This window comes from Humulus lupulus, chromosome 1, assembly GCF_963169125.1.
Source record: "Humulus lupulus chromosome 1, drHumLupu1.1, whole genome shotgun sequence".
Lineage (NCBI taxonomy): Eukaryota > Viridiplantae > Streptophyta > Magnoliopsida > Rosales > Cannabaceae > Humulus > Humulus lupulus.
In genome coordinates this window covers 37,979,032-37,993,741 of record NC_084793.1, presented here as the reverse complement: position 1 = coordinate 37,993,741, position 14,710 = coordinate 37,979,032, and the positions used below count along the sequence as shown (strand labels likewise).

The following is a 14,710-nucleotide window of genomic DNA, read 5'->3' as shown; positions in this document are numbered from 1 at the left end:
TTTTTTTACTCATTTCAAACCTTTTTTTTCTTTTCTTTTCATTTTAGCATATACCTCGAGAAGCACAAGCCTTCATGTTCACATTTTTCGAAGGCAGTTCAATATTGAGGCATGCAATGCAAGAGAGAAAGAGCAACACTTTTCTTTTCCTTTTCCTTGTTTTTTCTGAAGAGACTTGTTCCGGAGGAAGAGGTTCTCTTTTACAACTGACTAATAATAATCTCAAACAAAAGTTGGACACCAAGACTATTTCTTTCCTTCCAGCCAGTCAACATGAAAATTGGAACGTTTTTCTTGTCTTTTCTTTGTTTTTGGGAAGCTAATAATAATAAAAGTATTTATAACCAAAGTACCAAACCAAACCTAACAACTTCTTCATCTTCAAAACAACTGTATTATTTTATTTTATTTTTGGGGTCAAGATTCCATAATATATTTGGATTGTTCGTATAAAAGGGTCTATGAAAGCTAGTCAGTGTGGCTTGCAGTCTGCCAATGTTGTAGGTTTCTTGAAACGAGTCATACACAGGGGGGGCTTGGCTTGGGCTCATAATGGGGTCCAATGAAAGAAGATGAGCTATAATAGGCTTCCAAACCAAACCAAGCACATGTACCACTACCAACCTCTTCACTCACTAGAAAGTCTCGTTTATATCCCTAGTTTGTATTTGTCTTTGTCTTTCATGGGATGGACAACAACTAGTCTACTCTTCTTCTTTTCTTCTCATGGAAAATACATGAACAACAAAAATCAGACCGTTAATCCTATTCCTATTTCACTTCACAAAACATCTCTTATTACAATATATATATATATGATTATAATAAGTTCACAGTACAGCTGTAACGCTTTTGGCGGTGACAGCAGCATCAACCATTTACCATCCATTTCAGCCTACAAAGAAAACTCGACCACCTATCCCATACTCTCTTAGGTTTCTTTTGCTCTCCTCGATGAACGAGAGAGAGAGAGAGAGAGAGCATTAAAATCAACCCGCAACATGAATTGACAACTGCATTTGATCAAAACAGCAACACTGTGAAGTAGATGGATAGATGCATAGTTGAAAGAGAGAAAGAGAAAAAAGAAAGAATTAACTATAGACTAGTAAGTAAATAACACCAAAACAAAACAAATAAAAACAAAATAAATGCATTTTTCAGCCAAAAGAATCCAAAAAAACCAGCACATTGAAACTCGAAAATATTGATTTTTCTTTGTCAAACTAATAATTGCAGCCCCAGTAGTAGTGTAGTGGTGTGTATGAGTGTATCAGCCTGGTGATATGATAGAGAAGAAACAGTGATATTTTGAATTGTGTTGTATGGTACGATCCCTGTTCCCTCTCTATAGTCAACAGTCTAAGACTACTCTACCACACCAGCAAAAGCATGCTCTATGGACAGAGGGCATGTGTGTATATATATATATTTACTCATATACTTGATGAGTAATGAGTTCTATGAGAGAGGGAGGGCAACCCAAACTCTCCTCTACCAGTAGTTATGATCTATCTGTCCACACTGCCAGGCAACTCTATACTATCTCCACCTGTGATCCCTAATAGCCCTTATTTATCCAGCTATTCCTATCTACCTATAACTCTATGTAGCTGCCTTCTTAGCTGTTCTAACTCTCTCTCTCTCTCTCTCTTTCTATCTATCTACACATATTTTTCAATCTTTTTTGGCCCTGCCCACGTAACTATATTCTTCTTTTGTTCTATCAATATTTTCACAATGAGCTTGTTGTTGGTTTTATTATATTTTATTAAAAAAAATCCTTGAGCATATATTTTGTCTTCAACCCCCCCCTATAACCCCTGACCCCCCCTATAAATATAACAAATACCCAGCTTCTGAAGAATAAATCTTTCAATAGCTACTACTTCCTTGTAAAGTTTTTTCTTCTTATGATACAAAGTTTTAAACTTTATTCCAAGATTATGTATATATATATATTCCTGGTTGTTGTGTATGTTCGTAGTTTGAATGTTCTCAAAGGGAAAAAGTGAAGCTGCCAGCATGATCTAGCTTCGTTTAGTAGAAAAGAATAAGTATATGAATACTAATCTTAGCTAGGTCATGCTGTGACAGCCTCACTCCTTCCTGTTTGGGGATCAATATTTTGGTGGCAAAAACGATCTTAAATCAACATCTCTGATCATAGAAGAAAGAAAAAGCAAAAGGGTAAGAGAGTTTGGTTGAACTACTCACTGTGAGGTAATAGTCTATTCTTCCTTATGCACTTTGTTGTTCTTACTAGCATGCGTTATTATCTTTCTCTTTCTCTTTTTTTCATATAGCTTTTTTTTTGTAAAAAAAAATACTTCTCTTTGTTTCTTTTTCTTTTTCATTACACAACCCTTTCTATCTGTCCTTTTTTCCTTGTTAATTAATATTCTCTCTAATCTAAAGATTATATATATCTCTGGCTCCTTTGTCTATTACACATACATATATGTCTTCTGTATTATTGATGAGCCAGATCAGTACTTAGGTACATTAAGTCAAAATGTATTTACCATATTTGTTAATATATAGTTATTTGACTGAAGACTTTGCTTTGCGTGCAATCAACCCCATGTGACAAAAGAAGCCCCCTTGCTGATTTTTATTTTTTTTTATAAATTTTTGAAATTTATTACTTCATATATATATGTATGATTAAGCGTAATATTGTTCAAAAAGTTTTTGACCGGTATATGTAATCATATATTTTTCCAGTCGTGGGAAGCTTAAACCCCGTTTTCATTGTATACATATTAATATATATATATATATGTATATATAATCTGTTTTGTACTGTAAAGCCGAGCTTTGTAATAGTACATTTTACAGTTATATATAGCACTGATTTTGGAGTGCATGAACTTTTGAAAAGATACTATAAATTCATTACATTATTTATTTGTATGCTCTTGAACTTTTGAAGAAAATAAACGAAAACGAGCCTAGGTCCTGGATTTGTTTATATATATTAACCAAATTGCAAGATTAACTTGGGCTAAATTTTCTTTTGATAATTATTTATTTTGATGTGATTTTTTAACTATTTAACTGATTGTTTAGCTATTTTAATATTTATTGAGCTCTAGTTGCCGGTCAACTACGACACCAGTTTGGTTATTAGTCTAATCTATGTCTAGTTGTGTGTTTTAGATTAGTCTATTATTATTATTGGTGGTGGTGATCTGTATTATATGGAAAAACCTTTTGTAAAAGTTAATATAGCTGACCTTTAAAAATTAAAAATAAAGCTGAAAACACAAAAAAATTATTTTTATATATACAAGTATATTTATATTTATATAATTTTGAACTGTTAGATTTCAGATTTCTATGTTGATTGATTCCATTTTTGTATGATTTTATCAATATTTGTTTATGAAAACTCGAAACAGTTGTCTTTGGAAGTAGTGAAGAGTTTCTGTCTTCAATGACATTTTGAGAGAGATGTAGTGTTTATCTATCTATATATAACCATTTTCCTTCATATTTAGTGTAGTGTCTTACACAAGAAATCATAAGATAAAACTAGTGATATTGTTTCAAATTCATATAAATATAATTCAAATACACGAGAGAGATAAAAGAAAAGAGGTACATGTTATTTTAAGGTTTTGGAGTAGTACAATTATTATTGTATCTTTACCTAGTTTCCACAAAATCACCTTATTAATCATAGCAGTTTTGAAGTTGAGCCGGTGGTTCAATTTAAGAGCTTTGACATGTGCGCTCAAAATTGATCCCAAATAATAAATTTTGAGATCTATTGTATATTATTTTTAAGTGCACATATCATTGCTCTTTAAAAACAATCAGATTGGGTTTGAACCATTACATTGTAACGTATCATGTATTTGATTTAAGGTCGGTGGAAAAATGATGCTCATTTTCACGTAAAGGAAAAATCTTCCAATGACTGAGTGGAACATAAATTGTAAAATTATTTGTAGCCCAGTCCTCTTTGAATTGATAACGATAGAAAGAACTAGCTTTGGAAAAAAGGAAACTAAAGAGTTGAAAAAGACGGGAAACAATGAAAAAAAGTGGACATTATATTTATTGATCTACCGAAAGTGCAATTTTAATAAACACATAATAATTATATAATATTAGTGGCATAGAATAGTAAAGAAAGAAGGAAAAAGACCACATAAACTACCTTTGATGGGGTCTAATTAATCATTTCTAGTATGATCGATCTAACCAATAAGTTTCTAGTTTCTTCAATAATGTGTATTAAATCATACACATGATGTTAACCACAATTTATCTCAAAATGAGACCCACACTTGATTTTTTATTTATTTTAAATTGTGGTCAGTCCATGCCACCCTTTTAAATTTTGTGGTTCAGTCCTTGCCAGGCGTGCTGGTTTTGGTGTAAATAATTATTGGTTCCTTCTATACTCTTCAAGTATATCTCAATTTCATTCAATTTTTTTTCTTCACAATGTATCAACTTTATCTTGATTGAAATTACGTTGTAACGACTATGTAATCCTATTATAAGCTAGAGAAAAGTTAAATTACAAAACTCTATTTCTACCATCTCCAATCTATGATCTAAATATAATACCTAATTTAACACAAAATATAAACAAATGTTATATTTGACACAATTTATAATTGTATCCTCTAATATTCTTAGATGCAAATTGATATAAAAAGTATATTTTAATTAAATAAATTAAAAAACTTTTCATTAATCATAATTAAAAAAATCAGTTATGATAATAGTAATTAAAAAATGTTGGCACATGATATATTTTGTATTAAATTTAATACAACTTTTAGTATATATGTACAAATATTATTTGCACATTACTATTAGAGAAGTTTGTTTTTTAAAAAATATATTATTACATCTAAAATTTAAAACTTCTTTGGAGATGCTGTTAGAATATTGTTATGTAATTTGAAAATTATAATTACAAAATTTAAGCATAATTTAAAAGTCAAGTTCAGTGACCAAATTAAATTTAGATTAAGCATATACTTCAAAAATAGTAAAAAAAAAGAGAATAAAAATGTATGCTACAAATTTTGCTCGTGAAGTACCATGGTATAATGGTATTTAGTTTATCTTTTCACATCTCATTTGTTCGGAATCTTCACCCTATATATCTACAAGTTAATTTTACCTTTTGATCTCCAATTATACCACAATTTCTCAAATACTTTCATTTTCCGAAAGTCTTTATTATTCCATAAATAAATAGAAAAATTACAAAAACATCTTATTCTTTTTCTTATCTCTCTATTTTTGTATACTACACTAATTAACCTTTGGAATTTAAGATAAAGTTTTTTATTTCTTATTTTTTTATTAAAGAATACAGTTTTAATTTTCACTCTATCATCCAACTTTGGGAGTTGGGAATAAAAAAGTGTGATAATTTTTTTTTTTTTAAAAGAACTCTTCTCCAATTCACTGTTTTGAAACATATATATATATATATATATATTTATATATACTATTTCCAAATATCTTTCAAATAAAAAGATCAATCTTCTTACCAAAAAAAAAGAAAAAGAAAAAGATCAATCTATGTGTTAATTGAATTCTTGATTATTCTTTTTGGTAGCAACTTTCTATAAACTGAAGATCTATTTGTATCGATCTAATTTCTCTATTTCAAAAAGATTGATGGATTTTCTATATATTAATATACATTTTTATTTTAAAAATTATATGCTTAGTAGTAGAATTAAAACCTTATATGCTAATCTGAAAATGCCAAATTAATGTAATTTTCATGAACTCAAGGTTAAATTTTAAAAATAAAATAAAATTATAAACTGTAAACCCTTTGTTTTCTAATTGTTTTCTCATCCTACCAAAATCTTTTGTGTGCGTATATAATTTTTATATATATGATTTATTTGTTTAGAATAATGTGATTTTCTTACAAACTAAATATATGGATTTAGCTTTCAGAAATGGCAGACTTTTTCTCGCCAATGGTTGCATTTTATGAAAGATCCATCATTATGAGTCAATAGAGTCAACTAGCTAGAGTGGTAATTAATGGCCATCATTTTAAAAAGCTAATTAATTATAGTTGTAAAAGTTGGAACAACTAGTCAAATTTTTATATGCAATATTAATGTCTCATTAGTTGGAATAAAGGATGACAAAAAAAAAACGTCTAAATTGTTTTAATCTGCTCTCACAAAAAAAAATCCAAAATTATACTCTAAAACATGAACAGTATGGCTTGAAATCACCTAAATGAGCAGTTTTTATTTTTTAGTCTGAAGACAATGGATGGCTTAATATGCCTAAAAACATAGTTGAGTCATAAGTGAAAACACAATCATATCAATTAATTATAAAAATATTATATATTATTATACTAACTTTAAATGAGATTAATTACTATTATTTTTTAAATAATATTTACCTCATATTATTTTGTAAAAACTAACACTACTTCTATATGGCTTCATTTCCTCCTACAATGTTAATTAAATCTAATATCATTTATATTTTATAGCTACTATATATTTTGATTAAGATATGGAGTATTTTTTAAAAAGTTTTTTCTTTACTTAAGTATTTTTACCTTTGAAAGACATGCATGCCATTGTGTTTCACCTCTCTTATTATTTTTTAATCGCATAAACTTATTTATTTGGATTCAAATTTAGTGAAGAAAAAAAATCATCTTTTAGATATGAACATTCATTATATAATATTTATATATAAATAATCGAGAAACTCTTGATAGAATTAAAGACTGTTATTTTCTCAAGCAAAGCTTTTGAAAAAAAAATGTTGTTAGAAATTAATTTTGTAATAGATAAAATTATTATTAATATTATATATTTAAGTTGGTACTATCAATAACTTAAGGTTGCATAATAAAAATAGAAGATGAAGGAAGAATATTTATAAAAGAAATTTTTTTTTCACTTTAAAGAATAATTCTTCTATATTATAAATGTATAAATAACGTAAATTTTTAGTTTTAACGGTTTGTTTTGTTAACTTTAACGGAATATTTTAAATATTTAACAAAATATATCTTTAAAACTAACCAAAAATAGATATTTATTAATGTTATTAATATAAATTCAAATATTATAAAATATTATTATTATAATAATATTTAATATAAAACTACATATATAATAATTATATTAATATAAATTCAAATTTAAATTCAGTTGTTCTAAAATATCATTATTATAATAATATATAATACAAAACTAGATATTTAATAATTATATTAATATAAATTTAAATGGTATAATATATTATTATGATAATATTATATAATCCTAATTTTTTACTAATTATATTAATATGAATTCAAATATTATAAAATATTATTATTATAATAATATTTAATACAAAATTAGATATTTAATACTTATATTAATATAAATTTAAATATTATAAAATATCATTATAATATTAATATATAATACCTAATCTTAATTTTTATTAAAAAATATCATTTATGTTTAAAAATGTTATTATATTATGTATATATTTAAAAAAATCGTAAACAATGTTTTAGTTTAATTTTTCATTTAACAGATTGATATCATTTTTTATATATAATATTTATTTATTTAAAATTTATATGACAATGATACAAATTAAATAAAAATAATTAATAAATTTTATAAATAAACCCCAACAAACATCCATTGCACGTGAGTTCAGCCAACTTATATATTAGTTGCCTAAATACAAAGGGTAAATTAGGTACTAGCCAAAACCAATGTAACCAACTCATAACAACCAAAAGTGACCATGTTAACAAAGAAACAAAAGTTTAAAATCCAAAAATTAGTTAAGGTATAAGTACTTCTAATACACGCCCCCTCAAGATGGAGTGACATATTGGTGACATTCATCTTTGAGAGGAGATCATTGAACTGAGTTACAAAGAGTGGTTTGGTCAGAATATCAGCCAAGTTATGCTTGGAAGAGACATGAATAAGTTTGAGCTGGCCACTTTGAACTCTTTCCCGAACAATATGGCAATCAATGTGTACATGTTTTGTTCTCTCATGGAAGACGGGAATTTCGGAGATGTGTATGGCAACATCATTGTCACAATATAGTAAAGCAGGTTGTGAGTGGTCAATGCCAAAGTCCTTCCAAAAAGCAATGAGCCATAAGACTACACAAGTTATGTTTGCCATTGCATGATACTCGGCCTCCGCAGAAGATCTTGACACTATGCTTTGCTTCTTGGACTTCCAAGAGATCAATGATTGTCCTAAGAAGATGTAGGAACCTAAAATGGATCGTTTTGTGTCGGGACAAGTGCCCCAATCTGTGTCAGAAAAGATTTAGCGTTGAACATCAACTGCCTTGAGGTTTGTATCAGCATATGCTTTGAGCAGAGATGAAGAATTGGAGTAGAAAAATAATCCTTCACCAAGTATCCCTTTGAGATATTGGAGTATTCGTTGGGTTGTTTTCATGTGAGGTTGTCTTGGCTCTTGAAGATATTGACTTAACCGGTTGACTGCATAAGAAGTATCAGGCCTAGTGATCGCGAGGTAGATGAGTTTTCCAATGAGGCTTAGATATGTTGTTAGATCAGCCAAGAGGTCTCCTTCATCTTTACTAAGTTTGATATTCGGTTCCATAGGTGTTGATGAAGCTTTGGCACCTAAAAAACTTGTATTATTAAGAATTTGTAAAGTGAAAGGTCGCTACAAAACAAAAATGTCATTATTAGATCGACCAATCTCAAGTCTAAGGAAAAAAACGTAAAGGACCAAGATCCTTGAGTTTGAATTTTGAATCTAACTTTTGTTTAAATCGAATGGCATCCATGTCATTATTGCTTGCAATAACAATATCACCGACATAAACTAAAATAACAAGAAAAGTGTTAGAGTTAGATCGTATAAAAAGAGAATGATGGAAATGAGATTTTTTGAAGCCATCGTTATGTAGTGTGGTACTTAATTTGGCGTGCCATTGTCTAGATGCTTGTTTAAGCCCATATAGACTCTTGTTGAGTTTATAAACTGCATTTAATGGGAGCTCCCCTTTAGGTTTATAACCTTGAGGGAGCTTCATGTAAACTTGTTCATGTAAATCACCATGTAAAAAAGCGTTACTAATATCCATTTGGTGTAATTTCCAGTTTTTAATGGCAGCTAGAGCAAGTAACAACTTAAGTGCCTGTATTAAATTTTGCATCTGGTGCAAAAGTGTCAAGGTAATCAATACCATGTTGTTGGTTGTATCCTTTAGCTACTAGACGCGCCTTGTATCTATCAATATCACCATTGGATTTATGTTTTATTTTGTATACCCATTTATTACCAATCACATTGTGACCAGGAGGAAGGGATATAATAGACCAAGTATTATTGGCTATGAGAGCATCAATGTAATGCCCCAAATTTCCTAATAAGGGTTAGGACCTTGATTAGGAGGCCGGGAGGGCCATAATTGATTTATTATGCTACTCAATAATTATATGCATGTTTATGTGAATTATATTATTATATGATGGTAAATGCATGCGTATGAGTGTATTTATAATTATAAGAGCATTTTGCTAATTTGGCCCGTTGATGGTGTAATTGTGTATTTTCGTGCATGTGAGTGAGATATGAATGGTACCACATTATATGTGGATTTGTTCGAGCCTTTCGGCATGAGACGATTATGAAATGCAAGTGTTAAGTCTGGTCATAATGGGATTAAGTTCGGGGCTCGGGTTGAGTCTCGGGGTGGTTTTAATGATTAGAACATTACCGGGAATTAAAGGGTAATGAGACATGGATTATTGGTATGTGAGAATATTGAGAATAGAGGGAATTGGATGGTGTTAATTATGATTAACGAAATAGGTGCGAAAGGACGGTTTTGCCCTTGGTGGCTGTTAAGGTTTTATTTTAGACTTAAGGACATTTAGGTCTTTTCACCCTTAGAGATTGATATAAGCCATTAAGGCTGTAGAAGAGTAACAAAAACAGAGTATCCTTTCTCCTTCTCTCCCGATAGGTTTTCTTTCTCATTTCTCTCTAGATTTTCAAGCTTTGTTTGAGGAATCAAGCCAAGGAACCAAGCCGGGATAAGCTAGGGTTATGCTCCACCATTGAAGAGGGTGTGTTGCTGAGATTGAGGTGAGTTTTTAGCCATTAGAACTATTGCTTTTGCTCTGTTTTCTGAGTTAAGTTCCAGCTGGTTTTTGGGTTGGAAAGTGGGGAATTGGTTGGAGTTTTGGCTAGGGTTCTTGGGGTTGTGGTGCCTAGGACATGTGGAGGTGGCATTTGGGTTCATTTGGGACTTAATTTGATGTTTGGAAGCTTTTGGTTTGGGTTAGAAATGGTGGAATCGAAGGAAGAGATTTCTGGGCAGTTGCTGGCTGAAGGTAGCGCTACAGCGCCCAGTGTAGGGCGCTACAGCGCTACCTACAGGGGAGGCTAAGGCGGTTTGGCTCTGAGATGAGCGCTGGGGCGCTAGGAGGGTAGCGCTACTCTGTTTCTTCAGAACCCCGTTTTAAGTGTTTTTAAGGGTTTTTGGCTCGGGGTTTCAATCCTTAAGGCCCGGGATCGAATCTACTCACCGTGTGGGCATGTTTCGAGGTCCCGAGAGTGGGGTTCAGACCAAGACCCTATCATTGTTGATTTTCATTAATTGGAGATTATATTTGGTTATGACTAGGTGACCGCTAAAGGATTAAAGGATTGATCATTCTCAAGGGTCGTTCTTGTTCTAGTTCTTGCTCGAACAAGAGGTAAGAAAACTGCACCCCATATGTGACATGCATGGTTATTCTTGATGCATGTTGGATGTTTAAATGTAAACATTGATAGCATATTGAATGCTTAGCAATCTTGCTCATTTGCATATGGTTATTATTGAGGCATGCTGGATGATTAAGTGAGATGCATGAGAAACATGTGATTAGGGCATGCCATGAATATTGACTGTGAGATTGGTCAAAGCTTGAGTCTCTGTGTTTGTGCATGATCATAATTATGCTAGCAACTGTTAAGTAAGCATGCTGAATGCCTACGTTTGAATATTCAACATATGACATATGTTTGGTAGCAATGCTTATTTGTGCATGGTACAGACTCATTAGTCAGAATTGGCAAAGGTGTCAGTATCAACTGTGAAGCTGTGACTCATTAGTCAGGTTCGGCAGTGGTACTGGGCACTAGTCACACGGTGCTGACTCATAAGTCAGGACGGCCTTAGCGCGTTCAACGCAAGCCAATAAAGATTAGATCTAATCGACATTCTGCATTGGATGACTCAAAGAGCATTAATGCCGGACCGACCTCAAGTTCGATGAATACTATAAGTGCTTGTGTGACTTACCCATCAGTCACCCATCTGTTAAGTTAGAGACATACCCACCAGTCTCTCATCTGTTTAAGGCTAGTGGCTTACCCAGCATCCACTCTTCTATTTAAGTTAGTGACTTGTTTGTTAGTCACTCAGTATGGTTTTTTAGAACCTCAAAGTGATATTCACTCATCTGTTCAGAGCTATAAGCTCTGTATGATCATTTTGATCATCATATGCATGGCTTTGGGTGCTGAGCCCCGTAGTGACTTGCTTGTTGGTCACTCAGTATGGTTTACCAGAACCTCAAGTGTTGAAACACTTATCTGATTAGGATTGACTTGATAGTCACCCAATCAGAAGGGCATGATTTCTTATCCTGGATACCCCAGCATTGTTTGAATTCATTTGCATGCTTGAATAAAGTTATGTTTGCTAGGCATGCCAGATATGATTTGATATCATGATATGACTGTTCACGAGCATATGAGTTTTCTTGCTGGGCTTCGGCTCACGGGTGCTATGTGGTGCAGGTAAAGGCAAAAGAAAGTTGGACTATCCTTCAGTTGGAGAGCTTAGGTGATGATATGTACATATGCAGCTGCTCGACCGCCATGGCCGAGGTTTGAAGGAGAGGAACTAGGGCTAAACCCTGTTTTGCCGCTTAGATCGGCTGGTTGTAAATATTTTGTTGTAATAAACTTTTAAATTATATTTTTGGGATCCCAATGTATATAGTAAACGTTCTAATGAAACGTTACATCTTAACCGAAATTTTAATCCCTAAGCTTCTAATCATACTTAGTTACACATTTTTGGCCAAATGATTTGATTAGCGAGTTTAGCACTGCTTGCAATGTGCACCGTAACGGTCCCTAGAGTTTGGGGCGTTACAATCAAGCTCATCTTTCATTGCTAATTGCCATTTGGGTAGTTTAGAAGCTTGGGTAAAACATTTAGGTTCAGTAGTACCATATGCATGTAGAATAGCATTGAGAAAAGATGAATTGAACCTATCATAGGAAATAAAATTAAAAAGTGGATGAGCAGTTGAGTACTCATAAACATAGTCTTTTCAATGACTTGGTCTGTGAAGATTTTTGCCAGATTTTGTAGTCCTGTGCTCCTTTGAGTGATGTTGTATGGAAGCATCGATGGAGGGACTAAAGGTATTATAACAGATGGTGAACCGTGGCTGGAGGAAGAAATCAGATTGTTATCTGAAAAAAAAAAATCAATTAGTTCTTCATATGAATGTACTTTTTTGAGAGGAAAAATTTTCTCATGAAAGATGACATCCCGAGAGTGAAAGATTTGTTGAGATTCTATATTAGGCAAAGTGTAAGAAGTCATACATGGAGGATATCCAATAAAAATGCAAGCTCAGAAATGAGGTGTGAATTTGTGTCTCTTGCTGTCAAGTGTACAAACATATGCAAGACATCCAAAATTTCTAAGATGGTGTTTTATGATTCAATAGTTCAAATGAAGTCTTGTATTTGAGCAAAACTGAAGGAGTTCTATTTAACAAACATACAACAATATGTATAAAATAACTCCAATAAAATGGAGATAAGTTTAATTGAAAAGCAAGAGCTCAGGCTACATTTAAGATATGTTGGTGTTTTCTTTCAACCACTGAATTTTGTTGTGGTGTTTCTGTTGGGAATATATAGCTATACTCTTTGCAAATCAACAATGAATAATGATAATAATTGTTTAACGCCCAAAATGTGACTACCACTAAGCAGTAGTTGTAGTAAAATCGGACAGTCGATCCACAAGGAGGTAACCTAAAACCAAAAGATTAGTAGAAAATAACACAAAATGTTAGTAACATGAAATAAATAAAAATGGAAATGAAAAGAGATTTGAGATTTTTGTGTTGTCTTTTTCATGAAATGATAAAAAATGAGATAATTGAAATAAAAGTAAGGTGTAATCAAGAGTTTGAGAAATAGAAAGGTTTTAAGAATTATCCATTTGCTTGTTTGGTTACTTAGTTACTTGATTTACAAAAATACACAAGTAAATAGTTCACATCCCAACATTTACTTGGAAAATCTAACATTAAAGTCTATATTTTTTTCTAAGAAAAGTTCATTTGAGTTATAAAGTTCTTTACTTTAGGAGCACAATGGTAATCTTATGAAAAATCTAAAAATGACAAAATACCCAAGGGCAATAATGCAATAGAAGATTGGACATGAAATTATATATCAACGTTACTTTTACTAATTAAAAGCACATAGAAAGAGCATGACTAATCCTATATACTATTAGTGCAAGTAAATAAAGATAACAAAATAGAGATGAGGATGAAAGAATATAAATAACTCAAATACATTATATTAAGAACATAATAAATCAAAGTAGCAAAATAACATCACTAACATATGGAATCTTCCCTAACCTTCCTAGGAATATTAGGCTATTATGCTCATGATTCTCACAAAATTCTAAGAAGAAAATACGAGAAGAAAGTGAGTAGAAATTTTGCTATAGTTTCCTTACTCTCAAAATTACATACCAAATGTGAAAGAAGAGTCCCTATTTATAGAATGAGAAAATGACTAAAAAGAAATTAAATTACAAATGGGGTCTACAAAATAAATTTGAAATATTAATAATAAATATGATTTTGAAAAATCAAATCTTATTATTAATATTAACCTAGCTATTTTAGTGAATTGTCATTTTGCCATTTTTCTAAAACACCACAAAATATGAGCTTAAGAGCTCAAAATGGAAAGGTGCAAGACCCAAAACCCACAAAAATTGGGTTGAAAGATGGCTGAAAGTGTAGCCAATAGAGGCACACTACGTGTACAAGCAGTGGCAAGCTTGGACTTGGGCTTGTTTGGACTTATTTTCGGCCTAATTCCCTTAAAAAATGTAACTTTTTCAACTTTTTTTTCTTCCAGTTTTGGTTCTTTCTTTCTTCTTTATTTTTCTTTATGCCAAAATGCAACTTTAATTCCTACAAAATAACAATAAATTAAATCATAATCAAATATTTTCATTTATAAAATAAATCATATTAATTCTATGAAAACATTAATTAAAACTTAATTTATTTTGACTATTAAAATTAATAAATGTGTATTTTTCATCACTAATCAATAATGCAATATTTTAAATCCTATATGTTAATCAAGATTCAAATTCAAATTATGAATGCAATTCTTGATAATAAAATAAACATGTTCATGATATGAATGTTAATCTTGAATATAAAGAGGTAAATGATTAAATGGTGATAAGATGAAATTAGATACATTTAATCATCAATACTAACAATGAAAAACATAATATAATTACAAAATACAATATTAGGGTTAGAGAGATACAACATTTGTATTGATCAACTTGAATCTTCAAACTTAGGGAACGTCTAAGGTTTATACACAATAATAATATT

The 14,710-nt window shown here is 31.0% G+C and overlaps 1 long non-coding RNA gene across 1 annotated transcript; it reads left to right on the top strand.

Annotated features, from left to right (window-relative positions):
• LOC133791362 (uncharacterized) lies at positions 1-4,547 on the top strand. The gene is made up of 2 exons (XR_009874167.1): positions 1-2,223; positions 2,545-4,547. It is a non-coding gene; the product is annotated as an uncharacterized LOC133791362 (long non-coding RNA).
• The last annotated feature ends 10,163 nt before the right edge of the window (positions 4,548-14,710 follow it).